This window comes from Trichosurus vulpecula, chromosome 4 (genome assembly GCF_011100635.1).
Source record: "Trichosurus vulpecula isolate mTriVul1 chromosome 4, mTriVul1.pri, whole genome shotgun sequence".
Lineage (NCBI taxonomy): Eukaryota > Metazoa > Chordata > Mammalia > Diprotodontia > Phalangeridae > Trichosurus > Trichosurus vulpecula.
Genome location: NC_050576.1, coordinates 345,212,333 through 345,230,295, shown reverse-complemented (window position 1 = coordinate 345,230,295; position 17,963 = coordinate 345,212,333). Strand labels below are relative to the sequence as shown.

General features: G+C 36.4%; 1 pseudogene; it reads right to left on the bottom strand.

Annotated features, from left to right (window-relative positions):
• Positions 1 to 7,486: 7,486 nt before the first annotated feature.
• On the bottom strand, positions 7,487 to 11,112 carry LOC118847223 (annotated as a pseudogene).
• Positions 11,113 to 17,963: the final 6,851 nt, after the last annotated feature.

Here is a 17,963-nt window from a genome sequence, read left to right as displayed (position 1 = left end):
CAACCTTAATTCCAGCTTTTGATTCATTCAGCCTGGAACTTTACATGGTGTATTCTGCATATAAAATAAATAAATAAGATAAAAATATGCAGCTTTGTCTTTCTCCTTTCCCAATCTTAAACCAATCATTTGTTCCATCTTCGCTTCTATCTTTTGCTACTTGGCCTTCATACAGGTTTTTCAGGAGACAAGTAAGATGGTACTCCCATCTTTTTGAGGACTTGTCACATTCTGTTTTTATCCACAAAGTCTTCGAAGTAGTTAATCAAGCAGAAGCAAATGTGTCTTTTTGTTTCTGAAACTCCTTTGCTTTCTCCATAGTCTAGCAGAGGTTGGCAATTTGGTCTCTGGTTCCGCTGCCTCTTTGAAATCTAGTCTGCTCTTCTGGTAAATTCCTGGTTCACATATTGCTAAAGTCCATCTTGCAGAATCCGAGGCAAGACCTTGCTGGCATGTGAAATGAGCACAATTGTTTGGTGATTTGAACATTTTTTTTGGCGTTGCCTTTCTTTAGGATTGTGGCATAAACTGATCTTTTACAATACAGTGGCCACTGTTAAGTTTTCAATTTTCCTCACATACTGAGTGAAGCTCCTTAATAGTACCATGTTTTAGGATTTTAAATATCTCTTTTGGATTTCCATAATTTCCAATATCTTTATTATTTGCATTGCTTTCTAAGGCCCACTTGACTTCATTCTCCAGGATGTCTAGCTCTAAACCATTGTGGTTATTGGTGATATTAAGATCTTTCTTGTATAGTTGTTCTGAGTATACTTGGCACTTCTTTTTTCATCTCTATTACCTCCGTTTAGTCTGTACTATTTTTCCCTTTCATTATGCCTATTTTTTCCTTGAATCATGCTTTTAATATTTATAATTTTCTTGAAGATATTTCTTACCTTTCCCATCTTCTGATATCATACATTTTATCATTTTAATACTTTACATGGGATTTTCTTGGCCAGTGAACAAGTGGTTTACCATTTCCTACTCTGGTGGATCAGCTTTTGGCAGAAGTCTCCACTATTACAGGTAATAGTAACAGAACAGTATAGCTCATAGATTCATTGATATATATGTTCCTCCTCAACAAGACAGTGATCCAAGGGGGAGTTCCAATCTACTTTATTTCATTTTAATGCTTCTTCACATGGACAGAGCAACTTTTTACAATTTAAACAAAATATCCCTCTCAAACACATTATTTTAATCCATTATTTATTGCACAATTAAATATATATGTATGTGTATATGTGCATGTATATATACATGCATATATGTGTGTATAAATATACTCCTTATTAATTATTCTTCCAATTGTTTTTCACTCTCTATTTTAAACTCAGTCTTACAATGCTCTCTACCCTTTTTGTTTTTCAGTTTTGCCTCCTACTGTACTATAATCAACACCATCTGATGAATTTGTTGTTCCTGTCAATAATTTCAGGTCTTTTCTTATTTCAAAAATACTTTAAACATGAGTCATTATTTACCCCAATTTTGTCTCTGGTGGATAAAAAAAAACCACAATATTGTTTTTGGTGGTGATGTAGGAGTTACTGCTGCTGCTGCTGTATTTGTTGCTTTGACCTTTAAAGCTGTCATAGATACAGCATTCAAAATATCTGAATTTAGTTCTTCATTACTTTTTACAATAAAACTTGTATCTTTTTCTGGTTCTAACTTGTATTTCTGTTATTTTTCTTTTGATTTCAAATTCTTTGGTTATTGTATACATGGTTCCCTTTATTTCATTTTAGTTCATTCTCCTCTGTTGTCATCAAATTCATTATTTCATATAGCATATCAACATTGCATTGTATTTTTGTAAAAAGTAGGTTGGAAAACAGTTAAATATTTCTGATATACCATGGGATATGCCTATTTTTGTTACCAAATATTTCAATAAGAAATTTAGATTCTTTGACACTTGAATAATTGTCTTTGAATGATAGCAATAAAGTTCAATTATTTAACTATCACCATATGAGGGGCGCTCTGATTATACAAAAGCAAGCAGATACTTGGTATTTTTATTGCTTAAATGACTGAAGGACTAACACATTTAAGAGAATGTTAGCCTTTAAGCATTAATGTCCATCTTGATGAGTTTTATTTCATTTTGAAATCTTATTAGCAAGATAACATAATATCCTACTATATTATGACCTGTGAATATTCTTAGATATTATAATAATAGCCTCAGTTTCTGTTTCTTCATTTCTAAAAGATCAAAGTTCTATCTTAGAGGGTTAGTGTGAAAAGAATGTTTTGAAAACAACAAAATATTGTATATACATGTGAATTATTATTATTATTATTATTATTGTGCAAATATAATATGTATTCTATTGATCTATCCATAGATCTATCTACCCATCTCTCTCTTTATCTGTGTATTTATTTATCACCTATATTTTTTCTGAAACAGACATTTGGTATTTAGCATAGGAAACTGTACTCACAAATTTAGTATCCATACCGATTGTGCAACAGGGTATTAGAGAGATTGCTGATGGACTAACACTAAGTCACCTTCCCATAGTGTATTCACCATACATATAAGCAGAAAGACTAGAAAAACCACAGTTTTTCCAGCTACAGTCTGGCTTTCTAGCCTTAAAGCATACTGACTTTTATTTTATGTTGGGTTATCTCAGAGATCATTCTCTCAAATACACTATACCATAACTTTGGTTATATTCCCTACAATTTGGGCTTCATCCCCATCACTTGACAAAATGCCAACAATAATTTAATTACCCAATTTTTTTTATTCTTTTCTTTTTTCAATTTTTAAAACCTTAATCATTTCACAGTATTTTATACTGTTGATCACACCTTTCTCCTGGATAATTTCATCTCCTCTGCATATGTGTATATGTATATATGCATAATATTTATGTGTATCTGTATGTACATATGTATACATGTATGTGTATGGATGCAGGGACACACAGTTTCTTATTTTTCCTCTCTTCCTTGCTACTTCTGTGATCTACATCAATTATGTAGCTTCAGTTTCTTCATTAATTAAATGATGAGGTTGAACTGAATTATCCCTGGGCTTCTTTTGAGTTCTAGATCCCATGACTTCCCTAATGCCTGCACAGTAGCTCTATAAATTTCACAGAAGAATCATCAGAAACAAGAAACCTCAATTTGATGGAATTGGGAATACTATCACACAGTCATCTGGTTAAAAATATGTACAGCTTGGTTCAAACTATGATATGATAAAATACATATGTTGTTTAATCAACTAAAAAAATAATACAAATTTTCTTTTCAAGGTAACTAGGTAAAACAGTGGACAATAGATTGTCAGGCCTGTGGTCAGGAAAACAAGTTGAATATAGCCTCAGATGCTAACTGTGTGACCATGGGCAAGTCACTTATGCCTCAGTTTCTTCAACTGCAGCATGGGGATAATTATAGGACCTACCTCACAGAGTTGTTGTAAGGATCAACGAAATCATATTTGTAAAATTCTTAACACAGTTCCTAGAACATAGTAGCCACCATATAAATACTTATAACATCTCTCTCTCCATTTTGCAACCTGTAGTTCAGGCATTGTCTTTCCTCAGGACCTTCTTTTTTGTTTGTTTTTTTTGTAAATCTCTAGTTCTGACTGTTTCTTTCATTGCTGACATTGCTTGCTTCCTCTGGCACTTTCCATCTCATTAATCTGTCTATCTAGTTCCCAATTTTCCTTTCATGCCCCAAGGTACTGCTGGTGTAAGCACCTTGGTTGAACTATCAAGAACTCCTTTTAACTGGTAGTACATCCTTCTGGGTTCATTGCCCAGTGGAAATTGGTTTTGAGCTCTGGCCTGAAGAAATGTGTTACAGAAATACAGAAGTAGCCTTTTTAGAATGTCACATAATAGGGACAGCTGAAAACTATGAACCCTCCCAGAAGGCGCTGAATCCATGCTAACAAATTTTAAAGGCTTCTATCTAGAACTTTTGGAGGCATTTTGAAACTACCTCTCATGACTTGAACCATTAAGCAATGGATGTGCTGGATCCAGAAAGGTAAGAGTGGGAAGAGCTCTATTACAAAGTATTCCAGGACTTTTTTGAGAGCTTGTCCTGATTGGCTGATGTAGTCAAAGTGCTCTAATCATTCAATTTATGGAGTCTAAGTTGCGTTTAACCCAATATAATATGGATGCATTAAGCACCTACTATGTGAACTTTTGGGGAAGTTAGGTGGTACAGTGGATTGACCTGCAGGCTTGGAGTCAAGAAGATCTGAATTCAAATCTGCACTTACTTACTTAGCAGTTATGTGATAGTGGGTAAGACGTTGATCTCTGTTTGCCTCAGTTTCCTCATTTGTAAAATGATCTAGAGAAATAAATGGCAAACCATTCCAGTATCTTTGCCAAGAAAACAACAAATGGGGATGTAAAGAGTCAAAAATAACTGAAACAACTGAACAATAAAACCAGAAATGTGCACTGTTATAGTTAAACATAGCTAGGTGACTGAGGGGATAGTGGGCTAGATCTGCAATCAGGAAACCTTGAGTTCAAATCTATCCAAGACAGTGCTTTCTATGAGACCCTGGGCAAGTTACTTAACCTCTGTTTGCCTTTGTTTCCTCAACTGTAAAATAGGAATAATATTGCACCTAAAATGGAGAGTTGTTGCAAGAATCAAATGGGATAATATTTGTGAAGCTCTTAGCAGAGCACATAGCAAATAATAGGTGTTATATAAATATTTATTCCCTTCTCCAGTTAGTAACAAAAAATATTTTGACAAATAGTCCCTTTATCAAGGTACGTATATCCTATCAAATATGAGTTTCCAATTTTAACTTTTAAAGCCCTTTCTAACCTGAGACCTTTCTGCCTTTCAAGGTTTCTTATAACTTACTCCCCTCCAAGTATTCTAAGACCTAGTGATGCTGTCCTATTTCTTATGCACAGCACTGCATCTTTCATCTTCATGCATTCTCAGTGGCTGTCATGCATGCTTTGAATTCACTCCTTCCTTTCTTCACCTCTAGCCTTCCCTATTTTTCTTTAAGCCTCAGCTATATCTTTGCCTTATACAAGAACATTTTCCATATCTCTTGTAAACTTAGTGCCTTCCCTTTGAAGCTAGAGAGGTATGTGTATATGTGTGTATATATGTATATATGCATAATATTTATGTGTATATTTATGTATACATGTATGTGTATATGCATGGATAAGTATATGCATTTTTTATCATCTATATGTGCACATATTTTACACACATATATATGTTTGTACATATGTATGTTTGTATCTATATTTGGACATGACTGTTTGTTTATTGTCTCCCTTCTCTTCCTATTAGACTATGAGCATGTTGAGAGCCAAGGCTTTGCTTTGCACAGTACTTAGCATACTTGATCTTACCTCACAAAGATATTCGTCAGCATCTTCTTCAATTCCCAATGCTATTACATTGCACTTTTCCCTTTTATGGAATTGAAAAGATTGTTTGTCATAGCCCTAAAACTAATGCCTGACATATATGAAAATCTGTCTTTTGGAAATATGTCTTGCCATTAACTTGGCAAGAAAAACCTTTCTAAGCTGGACACCCTTAATTCCACCTTGACAATACATCTAGGTCCCACGTGTATTTTTCACAGTACTTTTCATTCACCCATTCAAAATAGTATATGAATTTTGGGAAAGTATTGGTAGCCATGAAGGTAATATTTGAAACTTGAAGACATATGTAGAGTGATCCATAAGAGTATACATTGATTTGGTATATTTGAATGAATGGATAACAAAACAAATAAATAAATAAATAAATAAATAAGCCCCTGCTTGTTCCCCCAAAGGCCAAATAACTCAAATAGTGATGGATAAGGGTGGTGATAAGGACATTTTTATCAGAACAATAAACTTCTCTGTGATTGGAGGGAAGATATTGTTAGTGAGGCTGAGATATGGTCATCCCATCCTGAAGTCAACCTTGGAAGGCATATTACAATTAGAGAACTATATAGTCAAGCAATCCCACCTAGACATCATCAACCTGATAACATAAGTATGTGACTATCCCTTACTTTCAGGTTCAGAGTTCTGCCATTCAAACAAGGAGAAAGATACTGTCTGATGAACTCTCCTATTTGCGATTATTTTTACCCCCTGTGGAAAGGGATGTCCTTGGTGTTATGGCAGAAAATATGCAAGGCAGGATACATAGGCTATTTGAGACCTTTATACCAATACCATCACACATGAATCCTAGTGCTCATATCTTTGATGTTATGTTTTTCAGTATATTTTCCATTGAGCATGAATACAAATGAATAATGCTAAAGATAAATCGCCCTCACTACCACAACTCTTTCTAACCCCTTACTGTCCCTGGGTAAGAGTAGTAATGGACTTTGTCATTGGATCCATTCTAAGTGTATTATTCCATATTAATAGTTCTAGGCATCTTTAGAATAGTGAATTTATTTACCCTGAACAGAGTTCCCATAAGATACCTTGGTCTTTTGTCAAATAAATATTTCCCTGTGGGAAATCCTATCCCATATCACTTAATTAGTTCAACATTCAGCATTCAGCATTCAATAGCTTTTATCTCTAATCCAGTGGCTAGTAAGAAAATATCAAAATGTTAGACTAGTTCATCTTGTATCATGCCTGCTATCATTTAAATGACTGGTCAAAATTTTTCCCATCACAGAATTCAGTTGTAGTGATTCAATCCAGTCTTCCACATTGAATTCCCCCCTTTCACTCATACTATGGTTGTTATTGACAGTTCTTTCCTGTTTTTCCTAGCCATTACCCCACATGTACCACTTAGTAGATGACAATTTCCAAGAAGAGCTTAAGGCAATAGAGTCCAACTCATAAGATATGTTTTAAATAGTCAAAGATGAATATAAGATGTTCACAAATAATTACAAACTGCAGGCATATTGTTGTAAATAGTACTTAAAGGTGAGAAAATATTATTGATAAAGGATGAAGACTATGTATAGGTCCTGAGATCCAGCTTACCATTTTTGGTGATTATTTTACTATCAGTAGGGTCCCACCAAGACCAGGTCTATAGGCCAGGCAGACTCTATTATTGGAAAGAAGTTGTACAGTGCCTTATTATTTTCATGGAGGAATCATGACAAAAATTCAGCTTCTAAGGGCTTTAGCAGGCCAAAAGAATAATCAACTTGTCTATTTCTATTGATGGCACCAGTACCATTTCAGTCATCAAGGCTTTAAGCCAATAGTATTTGAATATCACTTCGCAACTACTATAGATAAATCCTGTTTATTCTATGTCTGCAATAGTTCCCTAATCTGTCGCTTTCTTTTTTTTTTCAATGTAAATAAGGTAGAAACCTATTTAATCAACTTTGAGGACAGAGTTCAAACCTCTGCACAAAAAAACATCAATACTCATCTTTGGGGGAATGATGCAATGTAAGTAAAAACCAATTTGGTAGGGGAGGAGGAAAAGCTTTTCAATTGGTTGGTGGAGGAGGAGGAATGTTTCCAGGTCCTTCCGAGGGAAGAGGAGGCTGCAACATTGGGGGCATAGGAGTCGGGAGATGTACTCCTGGATTTGGGGAGTGTACACCTGGGGCTTGGAGGTGAACCCCTGGAGCTTGAGGATGAACTCCTGGAGCCCGAGGATGAAACCCTGGAGCCTGGGGGTGAATCCCAGGTGCCTGAGGGTGTACCCCAGGAGCTTGTGGGTGAACTCCAGGTGCTTGTGGGTATACCCCAGGAGCCTGGGGGTGAACTCCAGGTGCTTGTGAGTGTACCCCAGGAGCCTGAGGGTGAACCCCAGGTGCTTGGGGATGTACTCCTGGAGTCTGAAGGTGAACCCCAGGTGCTTGGGGATGTACTCCTGGAGTCTGAGGGTGAACCCCAGGTGCTTGGGGATGTACTCCTGGAACCTTAGGGTGAACCCCGGGTGCTGGGGGGTGTATCCCTGGAGCTGAAGGATGCACCCCAGGTGCTGGAGGGTGAGCTCCTGGAGCTTGGGGATGAACCCCAGGTGCTGGGAGAAGCCCTCCAGGAGCAGGAAGGTGTACCCCAGGAGCATGAGGGTGCACTCTGGGAGCAGGGGGGAGAATCCCAGGAGCTGGAGGATGAACTCCTGGAGCAAGGGGATGAACTCCAGGTGCAGGAGGCGGCATCTGAGGAGGCCCAGGAAGGCGTGGGGGTGCAGGCCCACTGGGAGGCATGGGTGGCAGAGGCATACCCCCTGGAGGTGGTGGTGGCAAGGACTCTGGCAGAGGTGGTCAAGGTGGCAAACCATTCATCAGTGGGGGTGGGGGCTGCTTCACTCCAGGAGGCCCAGCAGGGAGGGCTGAAGGATCAGGAGGCTTCTCCATCTTAGAATGGAACTGGAGAAAAAACTGCTTGGTTTCTCTGTTCCAGTGGGTCCAAAACTTCCCCTCAGCTTTGTCAATCTCTCTACTTGGCACCTTGAAAGCAATGGTTTCATAGTGCTCAGCTGCCATCAAAAGATACTGCCAGCATCTGTCTGGGGGTTCAATCCTTTGCTCATATGCAGACATGAACCGGTGATGTGGCATGATGCTCTCAGCAATCTCAGGATAGTCAATCTGGAAGAGGAGGCTCTGCTGGCCCATCTCCGTGTCCCATTGTTTGGTCATTTGTAGCCAGGACGGCCAATTTTTACAAACTTCTTCACTTCCACTTTGACTTTCTCTGAGGCTGGCTGGGCTGGAGCCTCCTTGGCTTCTTTTGCAGCTCTCTGAGCCAAATTCGTTTGATTCTTTTGTCCTTGCCTATGCACTAAGTAGCTTCCCTCATTATTATGAAGTGTTAAGCAGAGTTTGCATTCATAGGAACCCAAATGGTTCTTCATAAAGTATGGATCCTTGTTGATATCGATTGTTTCAAGAGCCAGTTGTCTGAGTTGTTCCCTTCTATCTCGGTTGCTCTCAGAAGATGAAGCCACCCCACCACTCCCAGTCTTGCCCCCAGGCTGATGCTGAAAATCCGTGGTGATGGTCTTTGTATTTCAGTGCACTGAGGAAAAACCTCTCCCTCTGTGAAGACTGTTCTCACTCTGTTTCAACAATCCGGCTAGCAGCTTCTGTGGGGGTGTAAGATCCACCCACAGCCAGCACCCAGAGAGCTGCCAACAGCACAGGTTCTTTTGATCTATTTAACCAAGGAAAGTGAGGTGAAGGGGTTGAGAAGCTTACTTTAATTCAGCACACAAATATCATTCACGTAGTTCAGGCAAAAAAGCCAGCACCCTGAACTTCAGAGCAAATTACAAACAAAGTACAAACATCAGCAGACAGACCCAATACAGATTCATAGTTACCAACATGTAGGTTCAGCCCAGGAGCTCAGAACAGGGGCTGGCCCAGAGTCACACATGCCACCACTGCTGAGGGAATGAGCTCCTGTCACTTTCTTTCTATCACTGTCTCTCTACTTATAATGGGATAAGCCTAGTGGAGTTCTTCTTCTTTTTACATAGACTATCTCTAGTCATGAATTTGACTCTTACCTCTCTCTATTTTGATTATATGTGATCAGAACATAACCAATCCATAACTCAATCACTATAATAGTTAAAATAGGAATAACAATACATTATTATATATTTCAACCTTTGATATCAGGAATTTGCTCCATAACACTTATAATTTTTGTAAGTATGACTACAATTTCTCTTATCATTTTATAGTTTTCAAATATGACTTATAAGATCACTACTAGCTCTAAACACTATGATGTATAAATTGATCCTTTAAGTTTAAAATCATATATATTGCATTTGCTTAAAATGAGTGATATCTTGGTACATGTAGTGTTATTTTATTTTAGAAACATTTCATGCTATGAAGTAAATAGGCAAATTGTTTACATGACCTCTGTATAAATATAAAATGGGTATATGCATACACACATATGTATATGTGTATTCTTACTATTTGAAAATGAGTATGTAGTAGTATTTCTATCCTAAGGTCACAAAGTAGTGTCTTTGAATGAAAATCCATGATCACACTCCACCCTGCCCCATGCATAGGTAAAACTAGCAGGATATGCTGCAACCATGAATAGAGAGTTAATTGTTACCTTCTGATCTAGAGTGTATTTTAGCTCCTTGAGTGTCAGCTTAAAGTTGCACCAATACAATCTTTCAAATATATTGCTGAGTCTTTCTTTTGAATAGCTAAATTGCCCTCATTTCTTACCTAAAACAATCAAAAATTCCACTGACTGCACTTAACCTACAAAGGAGGGCAGTAACAATGAACTTCAAAAGAAGACAAAGAGCAGAGAAAAGAACAGGTTTATGGTACATCATAAAATACAGAAAACTAATCTTATCAAGTTTGCACAAAGGTAGGAACCACAGTTAATTAAACAACAACTTCTTTAGCATTGACAAGTCCATTAACATGCTTATTTCCAGAAAAGATGCTTCTGTTTCATGGCATACTTTTCAATAATCCTATTCTATTAAAAATAAGTAAGGAATTTAAATGTTCTTATTTTATGAATCAAGTGTTAATTGTATTGAAATGTTCATACAAAAAGCTCCTTTCCTATGCTTAATTGATATCTACATACTGGCAAATATTACAGTCTGATTAAAACAAGGATTAGTGCTGGTTTTCCATCAATGAAACTCTAGCATTTGAGATAATTCATTAGTATTCATTTTGCATATCAATATAGCATTTACTTCCAAAAAAGTTAGTTATCCAATAAAGATATGTATTTAGTGTTAGAAGGAACTTAGAGATTATCTAGCATCACTCACTCATTTTCCACTCGTTTTACAAATGAAGAAACCTATGGTCTAAAATTTTGAATGACTTTCCTAGAATCACCTAGCTAACAAGTAGAAGAGCTAATATTCAGAACCCATAACATCCTGTATTCTATGCATTTCACATTGCATAAAGCCACAAAGCATGCTTCATCAAAATTTTGAAACTATAGTTCTTCTTTTAAAAATATCAAAATATGTCTTAAAACAGTTAAATATTAAATACCTTAAAATTTGCCTTAGAGAATATTTTAAAGCAACAGAAATTGTACTAAAATTTGAGACTTTCTCACTAACCTTTAGCATTTCCTTCATCAGCTTATTCTAAAAAAAAAGGAAAAAAAAATCCATTTTCCACCTCTACCTAGATTAGAATCTTCCATTTCAAATGTCTCCTGCTCTATGTAAGAATGGATTTGAGATCCACCAGGGGATTATGCTAGTCTCTCAGATATCAGATTAGATTGGTATTGAAAGTGCCTCAGGCCACTTCCCACAGCTAACCATGGCATCTTTTACTTCTCACTCCCATCTCCCAAATTTTTTCTACAGCAACTGCCAGGGGAACTTTATGTTTTTTGAAAAGAGAAATATATGGATATAATATAATGGTCCTGGATTAGGTTTTAACTCACAGCTCTTTTCTCTCCTTAAGTTTGAATAGCAAAAGAGAAGGATCAAAAGAAATAACCTAATTGCCTTTTCCTATTAAGGAAATACATCTTTACTTAAACCTTTTTAAAACTCTGAAATATTCCCCTTTCTTTCTGATATCTACCTAGATATAAACACTCAAATAATTTTTATACAATGTTTATCCAGTTAGTTATTTGGTTCTCAGGCAAATTGTTTCATTAAGCAAAATGAAATTAAAAAAAATTACTAAATAAGTTTTCAAGAAGTATTAACATCCTGAATAGAGGGCTAAATATTTTGAATCCATTTAAAAATAATCTGAAAAAATATGATTTGAGCCATATATATGGTGTCTTGGTAGTTAACTCTGGTATATTATATTTAATTCTGGGCAAGTCATTTGATTTATATATACTTCAGAAAACTCTCTAATATTTATATCTATCTAATAAATAGACATAAACATAACATATAAACTCATATGGACATAGTTAATGTAATATGAAATATAATTATAAGCATGAATATACACACATGGGTTAACCTGAGTAAACTTATATGTGTGAAATATATGTATGATGTATGAATAGGTGTACAAATATATGAAATGTAAATGTATTATGTCAATGCTTGCATGTACACATATACACAAAGATTTATACCCCACAGAATATATATATATATATATACTAAATACATGCATGCAAATATATGATACATGTGCTTTTATACTTGTTAATATGTATACACATGCACAAACATTTAAATTCTTATTATGCAAGAGTCAAAAGTCAATCAATTAGTGCCAATAGTACAGAAGGTTCTGAATGAAAACATTCTTCCCCTCAAATAGGAATAAACAACATTGTGCATCCTGGTTTCGCAGCAAAAATAAAACAGAGATTTTAAGGGATAAATAACGGGTTGAAAACCAAGCCTTTAACATACACACTTGATATCAGTGATTTTAATTTTAAAAAGCAATTAGCAACATGAAATTTTAAAATTTCAGCTTCTTGGAGGGCAAAGACTTTTAAAGTCATTATTTTTTAAAAATTAGGACTCTGGTTTCTATACTGAAGGCGCTACAACATTCTTCTCTTTTCCATTTCAGTTACATGGATGGACAATTAGAGTCTGCAAGTTCAATGTATTCTAAAGACGTCAGTTGAAATCATTCTTGAAAACATTTTCTCCTTAAATTATGTACTTCAAAGTGCTTATCAGAAGGTGTACAAAGCCACTCATCTGTACCTTTTTACCATATGTGATTCTGGTCCTTGTTTTTCAGTAAATCTTTCTAGGTGTTCACCTGAGGGTGGGGGAGATTCTAATGTTATTTTAATATTTAATTAAGATGAAAGATTTAGATATGGAAGGGATCTGAGGTTCATCTGAGGTCCAAAGAGGTTGAGAGTTGCCCAAGTTTACATAGGCAGTGAATGACAGACCCAAGCCTTTCATTTCTATTACACTTTCCATTCGATAATACTAAACTTTTTTTTGAATGTTGGAATAACAGAATACTGGAAAAGTATGTTCTAATGGACAGAACCACCCTCCTTATCTGACTGTTCTTATTGTGACTATCATTCGTACTTAACACTAACAGCAGGATGACTTTCCAATCAATGCCTTGGCAGACCATTTTGAAGGAGGACAATTTTCCATGTATTCAGATGAATTCTCACAATCTTCTAGAATTTTAACTAAATACTTGGTATGTCAATTAGAAAGAGTTACTGTCTAAAGAGTTCACACTGAAAGTTAAGTCTCAGAAGAATGAGATAGGATGAGAAATCTCAGGTCAAATTACAAGGACAATCTTTTCTTGTGTTATGGAATGTACATTTTATCAAGGCCCTGACAGTTCTCCTTTATGATAGCTGAATCTGCTGTTGTGCAACGACAATATTTCAGTCTCTTCTTTGGCACTAAACAAACAGAAAATACCCTTGACAACATGTTGACATCAAGCAATTAATTATTTCTCCTTGGGATTAGCTTTTCAACCAGTTGTGATTTGACCTAATATTAGAATTATCTTACCTATACCTTCCTATCTTGTTCTGAAGGATATCATTTTAAAAAACTGAGACAAATAATAAAATTTAAATAAATAATAAGAAAAGAAATGTTATAAAATTAAATATTAAACCTAAATATAAAATAAGAAAAGAAAAAAAACACATCATGGGCACAGTAGAACATGGGAAAGATTCAAAATACATAGCAATAAGATATCATTTCAAGAAAGCCTATATATTAAATACTGTGCTTCAAGTTGAAGGCTGTCCATCTTTACTTACTTGTAGGCTTTCTTCTGTTCTCTGTTGTACACTTTTTACTTTGTTCTTTTTTCCCCTTCCTCTCCCCTCTCCACTACCCCTATGTTACAATTGAGCATGGATATATTTATATATAAGTACTGATATATAGGTATACATGTACATTTATATGCATACCTATATACATACACACATATATATAAATACACACACATACATACATATATAAACATATACTTTCCCTAAGACATTCTATTCCCTAAACTTGTTTTAATGTTTATGCATTCTTTTTTCATATTTTTTCCTGACTCCTCTACTTTACTTCTACCTGCTACCTTGCCCTTTTATTACTTAACCTACCCCCACTCCAGCAAGCCCTCCCTCACCCTTCCATTCTTCTAAATCTGAATACACTTTTGTACAACCCTTTGACCTATTCCATCCTATTCTCCTTTAAAACTCCCCCCTTATCCTCCCATTCCCCTATATCTAAACACCCATCTATACCCTTTTTAACCTATTCCCTCACTCTCCCCTCTAAAGATCACTCCTTTATTATCCTCCCCCATTCCTTAGAGTTTAATTTCATTTTTAAATTTAGAAGATGTTTATACTCTTCTAGATGTATAGGTATTTTCCGCTCTTAAACCTATTCCTGATGAAAGTGGGTTTCCAAAGATCACATGGGGGTGGAGCCAAGACGGCATTGTGAAAAAAAAAAAAGAACTAACAGAGCTCTCTCACAAATTCTGTCAGATACGTCTAAAAAAGTGAATCTGAGCAGATTTGAGAGAGTTAGAAGCCACTAATAGACTGAGAGGGGTAGGAGCACTGGGCACACGGATTGGCACCAGACCAAACCAACTGGGAACAGCAGAGGAATCCAGACAGCCTGTGGTTCTGGTAGAGTGCTGGGTGAGCAAAATGCCAGAGTAAGAACAGGCACAGGATGGAAGTACTGGCTGCGGCCAAGATTTAGGCCCAGGACTCTCAGTACAGGATGGGAATATGTGCCAGTGCAGAGCCAGCAACCGTGGGAGCAGTTAGCCCAGAGGCCTCCAACCCACAGTCTAAAGGTCTGAAACTTGAGTTCTTGGACTCCTGGTAGACAGGATGTGCAGGTAAAATGGCTCATATCCCTCTCTTGAATAAACCCAGAGAATCAAGCCTCAGGAGAAACAGAGGAGCCAGAAGGGGGGCTTCAGTAGTCATAGAAGTGGGGGAGAGGGGCCTTCCTGTGGTGGCAGAAGGAGACTAGTGCAGATAGAGAGGTGTCCCAGCAAGCCCCACCTCAGCAGAACAATGAGAGTAACGTAGCCCCAGGGGGTGGAGCTAACATCAATGACAGGCCCCAGACTTGGCTTTGCACAACCAGGCTTTGCACAGAAGTGGCAGACACTAGCAGAGACAAGAGCTGAAACCACCCTTTCTGTAGAACAGTCCTGGGGAAGAGAAGACCCCACCCCAGCAGTCAGAGCACCCCTCCCCTGCACCTCAAGAAACCAGAAGCCATAGCACATAAAGCTAGATCCTAACACAAGAAACTTGGGACAGAGCCTCCTGAGCCCCAGAAGCCGAGATCCACTTAAGAAACCAGGAGGAAAAAAAAAAACATCATGAAAAAGAATAACAAGAAGCTTTCAAAGATGATAGATTCATATTATGGAGACAGGGATGATCAAGATACCAATTCAGAAGAGGACAGCATGGACACTACACTCACATTTGAAACCTCAAAAGGTAACATCAACTGATCTCCAGACCTAAAAGCTTTACTGGAAGAACTCAAGGAGGACTTTAAAAACCAAATTAGTGAGGTAAAAGAAAAAATGGAAAAAGAATTCAATGAGGAAAACAAATCCTTAAAAGGTAAAATCAGGGAATTGGTTAAGGAAAATCAGAATATAATTGGAGAAAATTTCTCATTGAAAAGTAAAATCAACCAAATAGAAAAAGAGATAGAGAAGATAAAGAAAGAAAACAAAACATTAAAAATTAGAATTGGGCAAGTAGAAGCTAATGACTCTATGGGACATCAAGAATCAGCCAAACAAAATTTTAAAAAATGAAAAAAATAGAAGAAAATGTGAAATACTGATTGGAAAAACAAACGACCTGGAAAATAGATCCAGGAGAGACAATCTAAGAATTATTGGTCTACCTGAAAGCTATGATGAATAAAAGAGCCTGGGCAGTATCTTCCATGAAATACTTAAGGAAAATTGTGCAGAGGTCCTAGAACCAGAGGGTAAAATTGTCATCCAAAAAATCCATCGATCACCCCCTGAAAAAGATCCCAAATTGAAAATTCCAAGAAATATTATAGCCCAATTCCAGAACTACCTGGTCAAGGAGAAAATTCTCCAAGCAGCTGAAAAGAAACAATTCAAATACCACAGAACTACAGTCAGCATCACACAGGATCTTTCAGCTTCTACCTTAAAAGACAGGAGAAATTTGAATATGATATTCTGAAAGGCAAAGGAGCTTGGACTGCAACCAAGGATCAACTATGCAGTGATACTGAGCATAATTTTCCAGGCAAGGAGATGGTCATTCAATGAAATGAGGGAATTCCAGATCTTCCTGATGAAAAGGCCAGAGCTCAAAGGAAAATTTGATCTCCAAATACAAAACTCAAGAGAGACATAAGAAGGTGAATGTGTGTGTGTGGGGGGGAACCCCTAGTTAATCAATTAGGCTAATTAATTACATCCTTATATAGGATTATTTTGTTTTATGTACATTTTATATATATATATATATATACACACACACACACACACACACACATATATATATATATATATATACATATATTTCTCAATCTTGAGAACAGTATTATCATTATGACAATTGAAAGTGATGTTCATAGACTATGGATATCAGTATAAAATAACTGATATTATGATAAAAATATAATTGAAAGATATAAAGTGATGGTTCTGGGAGAAGAGGTAAGGAGGTAGTAGAAAAGGGTAAATTACCTCACATGAATAGGCACAAAAACATATTGTAGTAGAGGGAAAGAAGGTAGGGAGAAGAGCTATATTTGAGTTTAGTCTCATCAGATTTGGTTCAAGAAGGGAATAATACCCTGATAAGAATAGAAATCTAACTTGTCCTACAGGCAATAGGAGGGGAAAGGGGAAAAAAGGGAGAGGGGTGGTCAGAATGGAGGGAAAAAGTAGCAAGTGGAAAACAGTAAAATAAGGAAGGGGAATCAAGAGGGAGGGTAAACTGAGGAAGGCGGTGGTCAAGAGCAGAACTTTGTTGAGGAGTAGAAGCAGAAAGGGAGAAAAAAAGCATAAACAGGGGGAAATAGGATGGAGAAAAAGACACAGACAGTCATCATAACTGTGAATGTGAATGGGATGAATGCTCCCATAAAAAAGAAGCAGATAGCAGAATGGATTAAAAACCATAATCCTACAATATGCTGTTTAGAAGAAACACATTCGAAACAGGGAGACACACACAGGGTAAAAGTAAAAGACTGGAGCAGAGTATATTGTGCTTCAGCTAGAGCAAAAAAAAGCAGGGGGAGCAATCCTAATCTCAGACAAAGCAAAAACAGTGATAGATCTAATTAAAAGAGAAAAGGAAGGACACTACATCCTGCTAAAAGGCACCATAAATAATGAAGCAATACTATTGTTTAACATATATGCACCATGTATAGCATGCAAATTCTTAGAGTAGATGTTAAGGGAGTTATAGGAAGAAATAGACAGCAAAACAATAATAATGGGAGACCTCAAAATTCCCCTTTCTGAACTTGATAAATCTAACCTCAAAATAAACAAGAAAGAAGTTAAGGAGGTGAACAGAATTTTAGAAAAGGCAGAAATGATAGACCTCTGGAGAAAACTGAATGGGGAGAAAAAAGGAATATACATTTTTCTCAGGGGTACATGGCACATACTCAAAAACTGACCATTTTTTAGGGCATAACAACCTCACAATGAATTCTGAAAGGCAGAAGTAGTCAAAGAATCCTTTTCAGATCACGATGCAATAAGATTATTTATAACAAAGAACCAGAGAAAATAAGCTAAAAATTAATTGGAAACTAAACAATCTAATTATGAAGAATGAGTTGGCCAAAGAAGTCACAGAAACAATTAATAACTTCTTTTTTTTAATTTAAATTTATTTATTTAACATATTTGGTTTTCAGCATTGATTTTCACAACAGTTTGAATTACAAATTTTCTCCCCATTTCTACCCTCCCCCCCACT